The sequence below is a fragment of the Aquarana catesbeiana genome, linkage group LG06 (genome assembly GCF_042186555.1).
Source record: "Aquarana catesbeiana isolate 2022-GZ linkage group LG06, ASM4218655v1, whole genome shotgun sequence".
NCBI lineage: Eukaryota > Metazoa > Chordata > Amphibia > Anura > Ranidae > Aquarana > Aquarana catesbeiana.
The window spans coordinates 48,297,646-48,316,442 of NC_133329.1; the positions used below are offsets into that span (position 1 = coordinate 48,297,646).

Consider the following 18,797-nt stretch of genomic DNA (forward strand, 5'->3'; position numbering starts at 1 on the left):
GACCAGATCATCTATCCTGGTGGAAAACTGCCAGTCCTGGATCCATGTCAGCCGAGTGAAAAAGGTTGCCCAAAGCCCCAAGAGCAGGAAGAAGATCCTAAACACAGGAGGCCCTCAAGCTGAAGTCCAAGCAGATGAAGGAGGAGTTCCTGGAAAAGCAGGTCCGGCCAGAGAAGATGACCTCGCTTATTTCACCACAGACTTCTGGCAAAGCATTTTGCCTCCTGTTATGGATCACCCTGATAGTGTTCCCACCCATTTGGATCATCACTAACTGTACTTACCACCCTGAAGATTTGGGTGCCAGTAAAAGTTTTTGTGGGAACATACATACACAGGAGAACATTACAGTGATACAAGTTAGAAACAAGAGGATAATTTTGCTGATAAAATGCTTTTGCTAAAATTTAAATATGCTTATGCTCAGAAATCAGGATTTCAGAAATGTTGGTTTTGTAGCAAATTGCACCCTAGCACTGTTAGGATACCATTAATGGCCATGCCTTAGAATATCACCCCCTTTTTTTTAAAGGAAAAACTCCCCTTGATCTCATAAAAATCAGTAGAAGAACAAATAATACCATTACCTTTCACATTATTAGTAGAAGCCATAATCCTACGGGGTGTTATAACTTAGAAAATTCCACTAGAAATGCTCACACTTGTAGTATGTATTATCAGAAACAGACTGATTGCACCATCGTGACAAGGAAGTGAGATCATACAAATATGATCTAAGAGGGGATTGTAAGGATATTTTAGCTTGCTGTCCACCATTTTAAAAGACTATCCATTTTAGAATAATATGTATATGTGACGTTTATGAGAAGTTACGTTTCAATTTCTTATAAATGGCCTGACTTCTTTTAAATTATGTGATAGCCCCTTTCCTGTTAGCCTTTTCCTGTTGTTAGTTTCGATATGAGAAAATAGGGCGTTATATTGTTTTATACATGTACTCAGTAAATTTCCACTCTTGCTTGCTAGATGAAACATCCTGTATGTCTGTATCTTTACCATATATTAATGAAAGGGTTTAACTTTTGTTGTGATGTCATTTTGGTTAAATAAGTGGAAACACGGAAATAAATTGAGCAGATCATTCTGAGAACTGCATGTCTTGTGTGCGTGTCATAACTTTCATCAGAATGGTCTCCAGATCTGAATGGGTTTGAAGGAACACTCTAGGCAGGATATCATACGAGGGTTCACTTGCTTTTAGAACATCCCTACACCCCATCAAATATCAATCAGTGCACAGCTCACTTCAAATAAATAAATTAGATAAGTTCAAAAAGATAATAGCCAACAGAATATAAATGTGCATAAAATTGCAAAAAAATTGCATAAATTTCATGTGATAAACACACTAATGATGTGTATACAAGTGTGCGTGAATTATATAAATTCAATAGATAAAGCCACCAGCACATAAATGCATGAATGTCTTACAAACAGGAAGTCAGCAGGCAATAACGTTTTTTTCCCAGCAAGTTCAGCAGCCTATTACAGAGCAACTACAGAGCTCAGAAGAACATGAATGGCAATCTTGGTGAAGATAGGAGATCAGAAACAAGGACATGGAAAAGAAAACTTTGGTCGGAGTTCTGCTTTAATGGCTGTGTAACCCAAAATTATCCCAAACAGGGGGGGACCAAGAAGAAAAGCGGGGCTCAAAGGATATGTGGCCGGCCATCCAGGTGCACCTGTTGCCCTCCATACGGCTGTTCCGAACCATGGAGCGGAACGCTCCCTCAGTAGGTGAGTCGGCTAGCCCCACCGGGGGATGACAGCGGGCGTGACGTCCGGGCGGAGTGACGTCAAAACGTGTGTAGCTTCATCTGGACGTTTTTGTTTAGTTTTGTAAGTCCATACATGTTTCATGTTCCCCATGTCTGTGATTTGTTTGTTTTTGATCAATCTAGGTATTGATCAATTTTATTAGGGCAGGGTTATTCATTGGTAATGCTCTTGTACATATCTCCATGTTTTTCTATTTTGTACCAATAAATATTTATTCGCATTCATCACTATTATTGTGCCTCTCCTTTGAGCCTCGCTTTTCTTCTTGGTCCCCCCCTGTTTGGGACAATTTTGGGTTACATGTGTATAGGGGTTGGAGGGCAACCTTAGTTCCATGGTACCGAATTCATACTGTATACATGTTAAAACAAGCCTCACTATACCTCATTTGTTTTATGTTTAATGGCTGTGTGTTGAGTTTTTTCGAGAGGACAGCAAATTTACATTGTTATACAAGCTGTACACTCACTACTTTACATTGTAGCAAAGTGTCATTTCTTCAGTGTTGTCACATGAGAAGATAGAATAAAATGTTTTACAAAAATGTGAGGGGTGTACTCACTTTTGTGAGATACTGTATATTGGTAAGAAATCACCATAGGCTTAAAGAACTCAGGAAACTGTTGTGGTGTACTATTGAGTGTCTGAACAAATTCATATTGTTATTAAGCTTTTTACTAATTGCCGTAATCGGCTAGAGGCACTGTCTTTCAACTATATTTATTATTCAGGCACCACCCTTTTATTAATCATTTACAATTCGCCAAGCTCGTCCTTTTTATCTTATTACATATTCCCCAAATTTATCACAATTCGATTTTAAAAACACACACTCACGACAACTCATCTTCCTCTGTACTGTTACTTTCACTTCTCCTGAGCTATAATCACAAAGCTCTTACCTGTTCTGCTGATAGTTTCGGTTTCCTGCAAAACCCTCTGGAAATAAAAATCTGTTGCAACACATCCAAAAGCAGTACAGTAAGAAATGGAGCTGTTAATTATATTAAGTGAATTCTAAGCTTCCACGTATTACTGTATATGGCACTGAAAACAATATTAACCGCTTGCAGACCACCCCACGTACATGTGTAGCACACCCCCGTAGGGACTGCTGATAACCTGGATCCCCCACTTCTGCACAGCCAGGCACACAGAATCTTCACAAGCACCCCAGAGACAGAGAACAGTCTGTAACTTTATTTTTATATTTTATTAGGGGTTTCAACTTGGATAGGGATGGGATGTTATGGGATGCCCACTTTAGGTGAGAAAAAAGAAAAAGGTGCGTGATCTAACACATAGATCAAAATGATATTGTTTATTCTAAACAGAGTAGATGAGTACAAAGGAATTACTACATATTCATGAAACCTAGGTTACAAAATATTAATTTAAAATGAGTTAAGCCCATGCAAGGGCAAACGCTCAATGGTAGGTTAATGTGTTTTGAGAGGTTCCCTCTTCCTCAGAGCCTTGGAAAACAAAGGGAGGTCTGTATAGTGTGGTAGGTTTACATAGAGAGGAGTGGCTGAGTGGGAGATGTATCACATGATGGGTGATGTATTCTGCTTGTCTCTAGTGGTATCCACATCCCAGTGCTCTATATAAAACAAATACAAAATATATATGTGTAGGTAGGTTGTAGATGAAGAGACACTTATGCCCCGTACACACGGTCGGACTTTGTTCGGACATTCTGACAACAGAATCCTAGGATTTTTTCCGACGGATGTTGGCTCAAACTTGTCTTGCATACACACGGTCACACAAAGTTGTCGGAAAATCCGATCATTCTAAACGCGGTGACGTAAAACACGTAGGTCGGGACTATAAACGGGGCAGTGGCCAATAGCTTTCATCCTTTTATTTATTCTGAGCATGCGTGGCACTTTGTGTGTCGGATTTGTGTACACACGATCGGAATTTCCGACAACGGATTTTGTTGTCGGAAAATTTTATATCCTGCTCTCCAACTTTGTGTGTCGGAAAATCCGATGGAAAATGTGTGATGGAGCCTACACACGGTCGGAATTTCCGACAACAAGGTCCTATCACACATTTTCCGTCGGAAAATCCGACCGTGTGTACGGGGCAATAGTGTCTCTTCATCTACAACCTATTCTATTTTATTTGAGAATCAATCCTGATGTGCTGACGGCCTATTTGATTTTTGAAAATTTCAGGACAGTACAAATACCCCCAAATGACCCAGTTTTGGGAAGTAGACAGTCCAAGGTATTTAGTAAGAGGCATGGCACATTTTTTTTAACCGCTTGCTGACCAGCCACCGTCGTTTCCATTTTTTATCTAACTGCTGCATCTGTTCAGTGCACACATATGACATATGACACATATGGGAGCTATGACTATAGGCGTGTGCAGGGTGTGTGTCGGGTGTGCCTGGGCACACCCTAATCAAGGACCCAGCATTTATGGCAGAATCAATTGATATTCTCTGTACTTCCTGAAAATTAACTATGCATTAAAAAAAACAAAAACAAATGCAGCCACCAAATCTAAGGACCGGTAAGATGCAATATGTCACATTTCTGTTCTTGGGGTTAGATACACTTTAAATTGCAGTTATAAGTGCAGATTGAGCACTTACCCCTTATAAGATGAGGGGAGTGATTTGACTTCAGTACAGATGGTGTCACTTATCCCGAGATGGTAATTCAGAGATTTGGTTTGCTGTTCTGCTGACGGTTCAAATTTCCCGCTTCTCCAGCAGTATCATGGGATTCTCACTGTTGCAGCCAATAGGAACAAGGAAAAGTAGACACGAAGATGAGTCACCTGTAGCATGCACCCCCTTGTCCTTGTCATTGTGTAATAATATGATTATAGCAGCACCCAAAGCTGAGAACTCGACTCCATCCTCTACCTGAAATCAGTAAGCCCAGGTTCACATCGCCGCGATTTGACATGCCAGACAAATCGCAGCCTATTGCCGGCAATGGCACTGTCCCAATCGGTGCAACACCGACTTTGCGGCGCCTCAACGATTTCAAAAAGTAGTACTTTTGGTGACTTCGGGGGCGAATTCAATAGACATCTGTGCATGACGCTGCACAGATGTCTTTCAAGCCGTACCCGATGTCGTACTAAAATGTGGCTTTGAAATTGTACGAGTTTAGATGTAGTCACACGATTTCAAAGCCTCATTCAATGTGAATGTGGGCAAAAGTGAAGGCTAAAATGAACTTAACTGCTACAGATCACTCCATGTTAACCTGTCATTGTTAAAGAGGAACTCAAAGCACCTATAGAAAACACATTAACCACTTCACCTCCCTGAATGTACTACGTAAACCTAGAAAGTGAAGGGTTTAAAAGAAGCTTGTGGCTGCAGTAGCAGATATAAGCTCCGAGTTGTCATGTAAAAGTGATCCAGGTGGCTATATAGCCAACCCCCCCGCTAATCCACCTGCTAATCCACCCTCTGTGGTTCCTGGGCTCTCCAGCTAAAACATCCACACATTTATGCCCTGTACACACGATCGGACATTCCGACAACAAAATCCATTGGATTTTTTCAGACGGATGTTGGCTCAAACTTGTCTTGCATACACACGGTCACAAAAAGTTGTCGGAAATTCCGAGCATCAAGAACGCGGTGACGTACAAAATGTACGACGAGCCGAGAAAAATTAAGTTCAATAGTGTAACTCTTCTGCTTGATTCTGAACATGCGTGGCACTTTGTGTGTCGGAATTGTCCACACACGATCGGAATTTACGCGATCGGATTTTGTTGTCGGAAAATGTTATAGCCTGCTCTCAAACTTTGTGTGTCGGAAATTCAGATGGAAAAAGTCCGATGGAGCCCCCACACGGTCGGAATTTCCGACAACAAGCTCCGATCGGACATTTTCCTTCGGAAAGTCCAATCGTGTGTACAGGGAATAAGACTGAAAATTTACATACTTTCTCTTATGTGTAGTTTCTATATCAACAGCATCACTTAGTGCCCATAATTTTTTCCCATAAATATCTCAATCAGGTTAAAACTCTCTAGGTTCACTAGGTGGTGCTGATAAGGGGGCTATATATATATATTGGAGAAAATAAGTTGATTTTCATTCTAAATGTGTGGATATTTGTCACATCCATACAATGAACATTTTCTACATAAACCCCTAAGTGTTCTTTGTATTCAGATTTTTCCCTTTTTTTTGCATGTATATGGTTGGTATTTCTGCACTATCACTATAAGGGGTCTATTTACAAAGGCTCCATTTAGATTTGTGTGACTTGTCATGCGCCTTTGGACACATTAAGTCGCAGCCCATGTATTTTAATTGAAACCAATCTATCAAATGAGGACCGAGACAGCAGCTGGAGCTGCTGGGCTCATTCTCACTGCTGGAACGATCGGGTTCAGGTAAGTAAGGGGGGGGGGGGGCAGCTGCATGACAGGAGGTTTTTCACCTTAATGCATAGAATATATTAAGGTGAAAAACCATGAGACTTTACAACTCCTTTAAACTCACGTTTAGCTGTATCTCCTTTAGAGGCGTTTTTTTAAAAAAAACGCTTCTAAACGCAGCAAAACGCAGCATGTAAACACAACAAAACAGATGTTTTAAATGTGGGTTACTATCTGTCAAGTTAAATCGTTCAGGAGAGGTTGTAAAAACGTCCCGTGTACATGAAGCCTTAAAATCAATCACACCTTCTTCTTTGAAACATCTAAAAGGTAAGAAATATATATATATTTTTATATGCAGTGTGAATAGGAACATATAGTGAGGTTTTCTTAAATTTGACTGCCAAAGTGGAAATACACTTTAAAGGTAAACTTTAAAACGTGTGAATGAGCACAAAAACTTGAATTCAAATGAATATGTGGTTTCTGGTCAGTAAAGTCTATTTGTTACAAAATCAAATGTGAAAATAAATAAATAACATTTTGAACTACTTTTGAACAACATTCATCAAGCCATCAAATGAACTGAGAATTTTTATAGGAACTTTCGTTCTACATTCTACTAGTGTATACTCAGCTTTTGACTGGTCAGCAGAAAAAAATGATTTATTGAAGATTTCCCCTTTATTTTTGTTCTGGTGGCACACTTTGGATTTCCCATAACATTCTATTCCAGAAACAATGGTGACCAGGACAAATGGAGAGGGGGAATCTCCCCAGTGGGGATACAGACAGCAATTAAAACCTGACATAGTTTTCAGTCCTTCTACACTCAACACAAAAAAAAACACTTTAGGATTTTCATGCACTTTAACTTGTAGCTATGAAAAGCAGATTGTGTACTCACCTTCCTCTGAGACACGACGTGGCTTCTGTACTATCAGTTTCACTTCTCCTGAGTTATAATCACGGACCTCTTACCTGTTCTGCTGATAGTTTGAATTTCCCGCTCACTCAGCAATGTCGGGGAAATTCCCCGCGTATTGCAGCCAATATGAGTGCAGAAGGAATAAATAATGAATACAAGTGTGTCATCTGACACCGGTTTATTCAGTAAAATAGTGTAAGGAATGAAGTTCTAAGAGCAAGCACACATTCCATAGTTTGGTTTCAGTAAAATCTATTACTGTATGAGGAACTGTTAATAAAATTAAAACTCAACTCCATGAAACAGAAAAAATCTACCCTTGGAGTGCCACCCTCTCCCCCTGCAATATTTAAACAATTGTTTTTTCTAGGGTGGTGGAATAAAGAGAAATACTTTCCATATTTCATGATCCAGCAGGGTCTCTTCAGTGTGCGACCAATCCCGCTCCTCTAACCCACACACCCCCACCAGATTAATAGTAATGATGCCCACAGATTGGTGACAAGAGGGCAGCACCGGAGCCAGGTGGACAGGGGGAAGAGGGAAAAGCCTTGTGCACAGTGGTAGCTGGTGCTCCAAATTTTTGGGGGGCACAAACAAACTGAAAAATTCTGAAAAAAAAAATCAATTACAGCCACTGTGCCATCAAACGCAGCCACTGTGCCATCAAACGCAGCCACTGTGCCATCAAACGCAGCCACTGTGCCATCAAACGCTGCCACTGTGCCCATCAATTGCAGCCACTGTGCCTATCAATTGCAGCCACTGTGCCATCAAACGCAGCGACTGTGCCCATCAAACGCAGCCACTGTGCCATCAAACACTGCCACTGTGCCATCAAACACTGCCACTGTGCCATCAAACGCTGCCACTGTGGCCATCAAACACTGCCACTGTGCCCATCAATTACAGCCACTGTGCCATCAAACGCAGCCACTGTGCCATCAAACGCTGCTACTGTGCCATCAAACGCTGCCACTGTACCCATCAAACGCAGCCACTGTGCCATCAAACGCTGTCACTGTGCCATCAAACGCTGCCACTGTGCCCATCAAATGCAGTCACTGTGCCCATCAAACGCTGCCACTGTGCCCATCAATTGCAGCCACTGTGCCATCAAACGCAGCTACTGTGCCCATCAAACGCAGTCACTATGCCATCAAACGCTGCCACCGTTATTTTTTATCGCTTGAATTATTTTTCCCATTATGGGTGTGAGTGGGGCCTCATGTGTGATTGTATAGACAGGGCCTCAGTGCACTGTATTGCCCGGGGGCCTATAATGCTCTTAGGATGGCACTGGCCACTGTGCCCATCAAACGCTGCCACTGTGCCCATCAATTACAGTCACTGTGCCATCAATTGCAGCCACTGTGCCATCAATTGCAGCTACTGTGCCATTAAACGCAGCCACTGTGCCCATCAAACTCAGCCACTGTGCCATGAAACGCAGCCACTGTGCCATGAAACGCTGCCACTGTGCCATCTAATGCTGCCAATGTGCCTATCAAATGCCGCCACTGTGCCCATCAAATGCTGCCACTGTGCCCATCAAATGCTGCCACTGTGCCCATCAACTGCAGCCACTGTGTCATCAAACGCAGCCACTGTGCCCATCAAACGCAGCCACTGTGCCATCAAACACTGTCACTGTGCCATCAAACGCTGCCACTGTGCCCATCAAACGCAGCCACTGTGCCCATCAAACGCTGCCACTGTGCCCATCAATTGCAGCCACTGTGCGATCAAACGCAGCCACTGTGCCCATCAAACGCAGCCACTGTGCCCATCAAACGCAGCCACTGTGCCCATCAAATGCAGCCACTGTGCCCATCAAACGCAGCCACTTTGCCATCAAACGCTACCACTGTGCCCATCAAACGCTGCCACTGTGCCATCAATTGCAGCCACTGTGCCCATCAAACGCAGCCACTGTGCCCATCAAACGCAGCCACTGTGCCATCAAACACTGCCACTGTGCCATCAATCGCTGCCACTGTGCCCATCAAATGCTGCCACTGTGCTCATCAATTACAGCCACTATGCCATCAAACGCAGCCACTGTGCCATCAAACGCTGCTACTGTGCCCATCGGATGCTGCCACTGTGCTCATCAATTGAAGCCATTGTGCCATCAAACGCAGCCACTGTGCCCATCAAACGCAGCCACTGTGCCATCAAACTCTGCCACTGTGCCCATCAAACGCAGCCACTGTGCCATCAAATGCTTCCACTGTGGCCATCAAACGCAGCCACTGTGCCCATTAAACACAGCCACTGTACCATCAAATGCTGCCACGGTCAGGGCCGTCTTTTCGCATGGGCATGCTGGGCAGTTGCCCGGGGGCCCCATCTGCCCAGTGACCCCAGCCAAGCATCATTCAGATGTCCGGGCTGCCCCAGGTGCCACACACTGGGAGGGGGTGTCAGGCAGGCACCCCCCCTCCGCGACTGAATAGGAGATAGCAGGCGGGTTAAGGCAGTGGCACTGACTAGTGGAGATAGCAGGCAGTGACAGGCACATGGAGAGCCTGAGGCGAGCTTCAGTGGCTTTGCAGGGGGGTGCGAGCCACACCCGAGTGACACCCGTCGGCACACCCGGCCACAACGATCCCCTTCTCTCGTGACCGCCTCCTCCTCCTCCATTATATTTACACATGGGGAGGGGACCCAACCAGTGCTGAGCATGTCCCACCTGATCATATGAGGACTGAGGTACATTATGGGTCTGAATGGGGGGGTCTGTATTGTAGGGAGGGTCTGCACTGTAGGGGGGGGTCTGCACTGTAGGGGGGTCTGCACTGTAGGGGGGTCTGTACTGTAGGAGGGGGTCTGCACTGTAGGGGGGGGTCTGCACTGTAGGGGGGGGTCTGTACTGTAGGAGGGGGTCTGCACTGTAGGGGGGTCTGCACTGTAGGGGGGTCTGTACTGTAGGGGGGTCTGTACTGAAGGGGGGGTCTGCACTGTAGGGGGGTCTGTACTGTAGGGGGGGTCTGCACTGTAGGGGGTTCTGCACTGTAGGGGGGTCTGTACTGTAGGAAGGGGTCTGCACTGTAGGGGGGTCTGTACTGTAGGGAGGGGGTCTGCACTGTAGGGGGTAAGTACTGAATGGGGGGGTCTGCACTGTAGGGGGGTCTGTGTAACATGCAGGGGGTCCAGAACTGTTAGGGGGTGTCTGTGTAACATACAGGGGTCCAGAGCTGTGGGGGTCTGTGTAATGTAAAGGAGTCCAGAGGTGGAGGGTGCTGTGTAATGTAAAGGGGTCCAGGGTTGCAGGGTGCTGTGTAATGTAAAGGGGTCCAGAGGTGCAAGGGCTGTGTAATGTAAAGGGGTCCAGAGGTGCATGGTGCTGTGTAATTTAAAGGGGTCCAGAGGTGCAGGGTGCTGTGTAATGTAAAGGGGTCCAGAGGTGCAGGGTGCTGTGTAATGTAAAGGGGTCCAGAGGTGCAGGGTCCTGTGTAATGTAAAGGGGTCCAGAGGTGCAGGGTGCTGTGTAATGTAATGAGGTCTGGAGGTGCAGGGTGATGTGTAATGTAAAGGGGTCCAAATGTGCAGGGTGCTGTGTAATGTAAAGGGGTCCAGAGGTGCAGAGTGCTGTGTAATGTAAAGGGGTCTAGAGGTACAAAGGCTGTGTAATGTAAAGGGGTCCAGAGGTGTAGGGTGCTGTGTAATGTAAAGGGGTCCAGAGGTGCAGTTGTGGAGAGGGGGTACACAGTAGTGACCAAGAGACATTGAAGGATGTGCCGCGCGATCAGTCCCGATATCAGTCAGCGACTCAGCGGTGGGCAGTAGGGTTTCCATCTGTTCGGTTTTGACCTGGACATTATGGGCTTAGGAGGCTGTGCCCAGGTTTCCCTCTGCCTCACACCCAGACACCATTTCCAGCTGACAGGGGGTACCATAGGGCCAAAGTCAGCTGTCCCATTCTCCCCTCCGATCCACTCTGCTGTTATCACTGAATTGCTGGAGGAAGCCAAGGATACAGAGCTGCGGGGAAACTGCAGTGTGTTGTCAGATAGCCTGGGACGCTGTGACCAATCAGAGCGTTCCGGAGGCTTAACTACGCCTCAATAATCAGAGGCTGACAGTTCACATGAGTTTCCAGCGGCTCTCTGTTTCCTCCAGAGATTTAGTAGTAACAGCAATGTAGATCAGAGGGGAGAATGGGACAGCTGACTTCACAGACTGACATATACAGCTCTGACATGAAGATTGAGTGGATTGTTTTTAAGCATTTATTTTATTAAAAAACATCTGCCCCAGCAGCTGCCCGTCGCCTCTCTTTCCCTTATGTTTTGACTCCTCTGTGTTTGCCCCGCCTCTGTATTTGCCACCCCCTCCTTTGTATTTGCCACCCCCTACTCTGTATTTGCCACCCCCTCCTCTGTATTTGCCACCCCCTCCTCTGTATTTACACCCCCCTCCTCTGTAATTGCCCCCCTTCTCTGCAATTGCCCCCTCCTCTGTAATTGTCCCTTCCTCCTTTGTAATTGCCCCCCCTCCTCTGTAATTGCCACCCCTCCTCTGTATTTGCATCCCCCTCCTCTGTATTTGCACCCCCCTCCTTTGTATTTGCACCCCCCTCCTCTGTAATACCCCCCCTTCTTTGTAATTGCCCCCCTCCTCTGTAATTGTCCCCCTCCTCTAATTGCCCCCCTATCTCTGTAATTACCCCCTCCTCTGTATTTGCACCCCCTCCTCTGTATTTGCACCCCCTTCTCTGTAATTGCCCCCTCCTCTAATTGCCCCCCAATCTCTCTAATTGTCCTCCCTCCTCTTTAATTGCCCCCCACACCCACCGCTCAGAACCCCCTGCTGTCCGGGCCCCCCCTGTGTGCTGGGGCCCCGTGATACCCCCTGTCGGCTGCCATGGGGGTATTGGAGGGAGGAGGATTTGTGCTGGTAAGGGAAGAAGATTTTTAATAGGAGGGGATGGGGATAATGGCACCCCAATCGCAAAGCAAAACTTCTTTTAGGTGACAGGCATCCCACAATTCTGTTTACATGATTTTGCCGCGATTTGTCGGGTGACAATCGCGACAAAATCGCACCGCGGTTGGGGTGCCATGCCGTGTCCCACTAAAGTGTTTGGGTTTGGCTTGAAGAAAAGGTGGCAACCCTAGCGGGCAGTGTGCAGTGTGAGTCAACTGTCACTGTGAAGAACGGAGCCGATGCTTTCTGTGTAATTCTGGCTCTTTACAGACAGAGTGATATGAAATGCACTCCGCCTGGGACAGATACAGGAAGCATTGGCTCTGCTAATGCGTCCAATCACAGCGCCTGATGTTTCAGCCAATCAGGTGACGGGTAACAGACTGGAGCACCTGATTGTCAGAGAGGTGGTTCAAATATTCATTCGCTGTTCTAACACACCTGGGTGAACTCCGAGCATCAAGCATGGCTATAATCAGGTATTCAAAAACACCCCCGCCACTGTAATTCAGGCACCCGGCGTCTGGAAAGGGGGGTGTCAGCGGCGGCCATGGATAGATTCATGCATAAATCTATCTATTGGTGATAAAGGGGGTGGCTGGAGAGAGGGGGCGCCGCCCGTGCGCCCTTATGGACGCACCGCCACTGCGAGTTGTGCACATGTGCCAAAAAATCTTCTGGTTCAGCAGGATCTAGCTGACTTTTGGTCCATTTGTACAACTTTGGATAGAGAAGATTACCGCACTAGTAAATTTGTGCAGAGCTGCTAGCACCACAATTTACAAATATTGTGTAAAACCTCAGAAATCAAAGTGTTGCGCTGAACAATTGTTTCATAGATGATCATAAATGTATGCATATGTCACAAACCAAGTGGAAAAGAAATACAAAAGTCCAAGGAAATGTCCACAAGGGGTAACCAATAATGTACCCATGCAAAATCAAAGTCCATGAAAGTGCTTGAAGTGATGATCCATAAATAGTGACAGAGAGACAGAGAGTGTGGACCCAGACACCCTAAGGTAGTGAGTCAAATAAGCAGGGGTAAGTAGACATCTCATAGGGAAGCAAAATCGCTTAGGTGTCTCATATGGATGGATCTTACGAATCCCTTCGTGTCAGGGAAATGCCAGAATCAGGGCCTGTCAATATAGGCATTTCCCCATGCGCCTGCGTGGTAGAATTGCACATCGGCACGTACCGTTTCACAGTCAGCGGGTACGAGCGCGTGTTCCGAACAGATCCGCTCACGTGGGTGCACGACGCAGCGCATCGTTACGAACGTGTGCACGCACATCGGGACGTTCCCCTGGCGGGCCTATATAAGGACGGCTATGGCCTGTGTTTTGTTGCTGGTTTGTCTTTTCAGCTCCTGTAACCTGCTCCTGAATCCGTGTACCTGTGCCTACCCGTTGTGACCCGGACCAACCCCGACTCTGCTTGAACCTCTCTTGTGCTTGACCCTCGGCTGCCTTCTGGACTTCGCTACCTGCCTGACTACCTGTGTTTGACCCTCGGCCTGCTCCTGGACTTGCTTCTGCCTTACCCTACTGTGGATTATCTGCCTGCCTGATTACCTGTGTTTGACCCTCGGCCTGCTCCTGGACTAGCTTCTGCCTTACCCTACTGTGGATTATCTGCCTGCCTGATTACCTGTGTTTGACCCTCGGCCTTTTCTTGGACCTTGTCGCAACCTTACCCAGTGTTGGACTTTTGCCTACTTGCATACCGGTGACCCTCGGCCTACTTCCAGACGTCTGCCTTGTGGTTGACCCTCAGTACCCGGCTCAGCTACCCAGCACGGATCTCTTCCCTGCCTGAAGAATCGCCCAGCTCCTCTACTACCTGCTGGCGACCCGTGCTTCTTCGTGCCCAATACCCGCTGTGCCACTTCCAGAGGGTATCGTGCGCCCAGCTGCAAGGGGAGCCTCTCTCAGCAACTCGGCCTTGGTGAGTACCTGACAGTACAAACCAGCCATGAGCGAGGCCGACAGAGCTGGCTCTCCCATTGAGGCACTCTGCCAGCAAGTCACAGCCCTCACCCAGGCTGTCCAGAGACTCCAAGACGGCTACTTTCAGATTGAGGGTCGTCTGCAACATCTAACCACATTTCCTAACCCCTCGGACGCCGCATCAGCATCTGCTAGTGGAACCTCTCCCTCTCGGGATCAAGCCAACCCGGCTTCTGCAGCCGTAATGGCCTTACCTGAACCCAGGATTCCCATTCCGGAACGATTCTCCGGTAACCGGAAGAAGTACAGGGCATTTAAGAACGCTTGCCTACTATACTTTGCCCTTCAACCCAGGACTTTTTATTCTGAGACTGTGAAAGTGGGGTTCATTATCTCTTTGCTTTCTGACGAACCGCAATCCTGGGCTCACAACCTCCTTGAGCAGAAGAGTCCCCTCCTTGACTCTGCAGATGCATTTTTTGTTTCCATGGCCCAGCTATACGACGATCCTCAGCGTACTGCCACGGCTGAGTCCGTCCTGCATACCCTAACCCAGGGAAAGAGACCAGTGGAAGATTACACTGTGGAATTTCGCAAATGGTCAGGGGACACCAGCTGGAACGAGGCTGCATTAAAATATCAGTATCGCCAGGGACTCTCTGAGATCCTAAAGGATGAACTGGCTCGAGTGGATACCCCGGCCTCTCTAGAAGACCTGATCCAGCTCGCTATTAAACTGGACAGACGCCTCCGGGAACGTCGCAGCGAGCGTTTCCAGTCTCCAAGGCCCACTTGGATGATGCCACGGGTACCACCTGTTCCTGCACCCCCTACAACTTCTTCGTCATCCTCTCATGGTGAGCCCATGCAACTGGGCCTAGTTCGACCCCCACTCTCTCCTGATGAAAAGCTCCGCCGGCGCCAGGCCAACCTTTGTCTATATTGTGGAGGAGCCGGTCACTTCCTAAACAACTGCCCTGTGAGACCCAGTAAGTACCGCACTCGGTCTGCCACCAACTTTCAAGTCGCTAATTCAAGCCAGTCTCATCTTGTCCTCATGATCTCATTACAGGTGGCGGAAGAGAAGGTCCGGTTGCCAGCCATCGTTGACTCAGGAGCCTGCAGTTGCTTCTTGGATGCATCTTTGGCCCAAAATCTGCACATCCCTCTCCGAGTTAAGGAGCAACAGCTACAAATCCATCTGGCAGATGGATCCCTACCCTGTTCTGGCCCTGTCACACAGGAAACAAAGCCTATCCTCACTCATATAGACTCAGATCACTCCGAATTTCTTTGCTTTGACATTATAAGTTCACCGATGTTTCCCATCATTTTGGGGTTTCCATGGTTGCAGGCCCATGATCCTCAGATAAACTGGAGCAAGAAAGAAGTCCTCTTCTCTTCCATGTACTGCTCTCAACACTGCTTTTCACCAAAATACGACAGAACGGTTCCATGTCTAACGTTACAACCAGTACCAGATAATCTCCAACACGTCCCAGCAGTATACCATGAATTCCTGGACATCTTTGATAAGAAGAAAGCTGACAGTCTACCTCCACACCGACCCTATGATTGCCCCATCGACCTCCTACCCGGTTCCGAGATCCCCTTCGGCCGCATTTTCCCTCTATCAGAGATCGAGCTAGAAGCTCTTCGCTCCTACATCGATGAAAATCTTGAAAAGGGATTCATCCGGGCTTCTTCTTCTCCAGCTGGAGCGGGAATCTTTTTTGTGGAGAAAAAGGATGGATCCTTGAGGCCTTATGTGGACTATAGGGAGCTTAACAAAGTTACCATCAAGAACAGGTACCCGCTCCCTCTTATTCCTGAACTGTTCCAGCGTCTCCGAGCCGCCCAGATCTTTACTAAATTAGATCTTCGGGGGGCGTACAATTTGGTTCGGATACGAGAAGGAGATGAATGGAAGACAGCTTTCCGGTCCAGATTCGGGCATTTCGAATATTTAGTGATGCCTTTTGGTGTCTGCAATGCCCCGGCTACGTTTCAACATCTAGTCAATGACATCTTCCGTGAGTATCTAGATAACTTTGTAATTGTTTATCTCGATGACATCCTGATCTTTTCCACCACTTTAGAAGCACATCGTACCCATGTGAAGAAAGTACTCTCGGTCCTCAGAAGACATGGCCTATACTTAAAGGGGGAAAAATGTGACTTTGAGAAAACCACCATCCAGTTCCTTGGATTCATTATTTCAGTAGGAGGGGTCGCAATGGATCCGCAGAAAGTTAGGGCCATCCAGGAATGGCCAGCTCCCATAGATAAAAAGGGAATTCAGCGATTCGTTGGCTTCGCCAATTTCTATCGCAGATTTATTAAAGATTTCTCCTCTATCATCTCCCCTATTACTCAACTAACCCGCCAGCAGACTAGATTCCAATGGTCCCCAGATGCTCAAGAAGCCTTTGATGAACTAAAGAGACTGTTTATATCGGCTCCTGTCCTCCAACATCCCAACCCAGTCCTACCCTATGTGCTTGAAGTGGATGCTTCGGAGTCGGCAATAGGGGCGATCCTGTCTCAGAGAAGTGGCTAAAAAGCCTTGCTCCATCCAGTGGCCTTTGCCTCTCGCAAGCTCACCCCTCCTGAGAAGAATTATGATGTCGGGGATCGAGAGTTACTTGCTATAAAGTTTGCCTTAGAAGAGTGGAGATATCTGCTGGAAGGGGCTTTCCAACCCATCATGATCTTCACCGACCACCGTAACCTAGAATATCTTCGAACAGCTAAACGCCTCCGACCTCGTCAGGCCCGTTGGGCATTATTCTTCTCCAGGTTTAACTTCCATATTACCTATCGACCTGGCTCCAAGAACGGGAAGGCGGACGCACTTTCCCGTATGTTCCCAGAAACCAGTGGACCGGAAGAACCCGGAACCATCCTAGCTCCTCACCACTTTCTCAGCCTGGTTCAGCCCAACCTTAGGTCAATTATTATACAGGCCTCCAGTCAATGTACAGAACCTGAAGTATCCGCCCTAGAAAAGAAGGATGGTCTGCTTTGGGCCCAGGACAAGGTATTTGTGCCACTCCCAGTAAGACTTCAGATTCTTCAAACCTTCCACGATCACAAGTTGGCAGGACATTTTGGTATACAAAAGACCTCCGAACTAATTAATCGCTCATTCTGGTGGCCGGGGTGGAGACAAGACTGCAGAAGATATATACAATCTTGCATCACTTGCCAACGCAATAAGGGATCTAATGCCAAGTCGTGGGGACTTTTAAAATCTTTATCTATACCAGAACGTCCCTGGACAGAGGTCTCTATGGACTTTATTGTCGATCTGCCTCCTTCCGAGAAGTTTACTACCATCTTAGTGGTTGTTGACCGCCTTTCAAAGATGGCCCACTTCCTGCCATTGGTAGGCACCCCCTCTGCTTCCACAACCGCAGAGGTTTTTATAAAAGAAGTAGTGAGACTCCATGGCGTCCCACACAACATTGTATCCGATAGGGGGATTCAGTTCACGTCAAGATTCTGGAAAGATATGTGCAAGTCCTTAGAAATCAAGACATCCCTTTCTTCCGCCTATCACCCACAAAGTAATGGCCAGACAGAAAGAACAAATCAATCTTTAGAGCAATACCTTCGATGTTTCTGCTCCTGGTCCCAGGACAACTGGTCTTCCCTCTTACCGTGCGCAGAGTTCGCCTACAACAATTCTGTACATTCCACCATCAACCAAACACCTTTCTGGGCAAACTATGGTTTTCACCCTTCCTTTCTCCCGGATTCTATTCCCGAAATCACTACTCCCGCAGTTCAAGACCGTATACGTGCTATTCAAACAAACTTTTTGCAAATTCAGGAAACGATGAAGAAAGCTCAAGAAAGTTATGAAAAATTCTATAACAGGGGAAGAAGAAGTAACCCAAGTTTCAAGGTTGGAGATAAAGTTTGGCTATCAGCCATCAACCTCAAATTGCCTTGCCCATCACGCAAATTAGGGCCAAAATTCATTGGTCCTTTTGAAATTAAGAGAGTTGTAAACCCCGTGGCTTTTGAACTGACCCTACCTAATTCTTATCGGATACATCCGGTGTTCCATGCCTCCTTACTAAAACCGGTCACTCCTAATTCTTTTCCAGGAAGGGAAGAACTACCTCCTCCACCAATCCGGATTGAAGGGGAGGAAGAATTCGAAGTGGAGGCAATAGTAGATCACAAATGGAGGGGGGGGGCAGGAACAGTATCTAGTTAAATGGAAAGGGTACCCCCCGGAGGACAATTCTTGGGAGCCCGCTAGCAATATTCATGCCCCTCGTCTTGTGCGAGAGTTTCACAGAAGACATCCTGGGATCCGAGCTAGGTTGGGCACCCGGAGGTTGCCCCTTGGGGGGGGGGCACTGTCAGGGAAATGCCAGAATCAGGGCCTGTCAATATAGGCATTTCCCCATGCGCCTGCGTGGTAGAATTGCACATCGGCACGTACCATTTCACAGTCAGCGGGTACGAGCGCGTGTTCGGAACAGATCCGCTCACGTGGGTGCACGACGCAGCGCATCGTTACGAACGTGTGCACGCACATCGGGACGTTCCCCTGGCGGGCCTATATAAGGACGGCTATGGCCTGTGTTTTGTTGCTGGTTTGTCTTTTCAGCTCCTGTAACCTGCTCCTGAATCCGTGTACCTGTGCCTACCCGTTGTGACCCGGACCAACCCCGACTCTGCTTGAACCTCTCTTGTGCTTGACCCTCGGCTGCCTTCTGGACTTCGCTACCTGCCTGACTACCTGTGTTTGACCCTCGGCCTGCTCCTGGACTTGCTTCTGCCTTACCCTACTG

General features: G+C 47.1%; 1 protein-coding gene across 3 annotated transcripts in view; it reads right to left on the reverse strand.

The window, feature by feature from the left end:
* LOC141148377 (uncharacterized) overlaps window positions 1-18,797 on the reverse strand; it is a 185,921-nt gene that overhangs the window by 157,019 nt on the left and 10,105 nt on the right. For 2 of the 3 annotated variants that reach the window (XM_073635812.1, XM_073635809.1), the window contains exons 1-2: window positions 7,082-7,196; window positions 4,415-4,553 (exon numbers count right to left, since the gene is read on the reverse strand). The gene's annotated coding sequence lies outside the window, so the exon portion shown is untranslated. Of the gene's footprint in view, window positions 1-4,414; window positions 4,554-7,081; window positions 7,197-18,797 lie in introns of those variants that run through there. The other variant, XM_073635810.1, reaches the window with a different exon arrangement.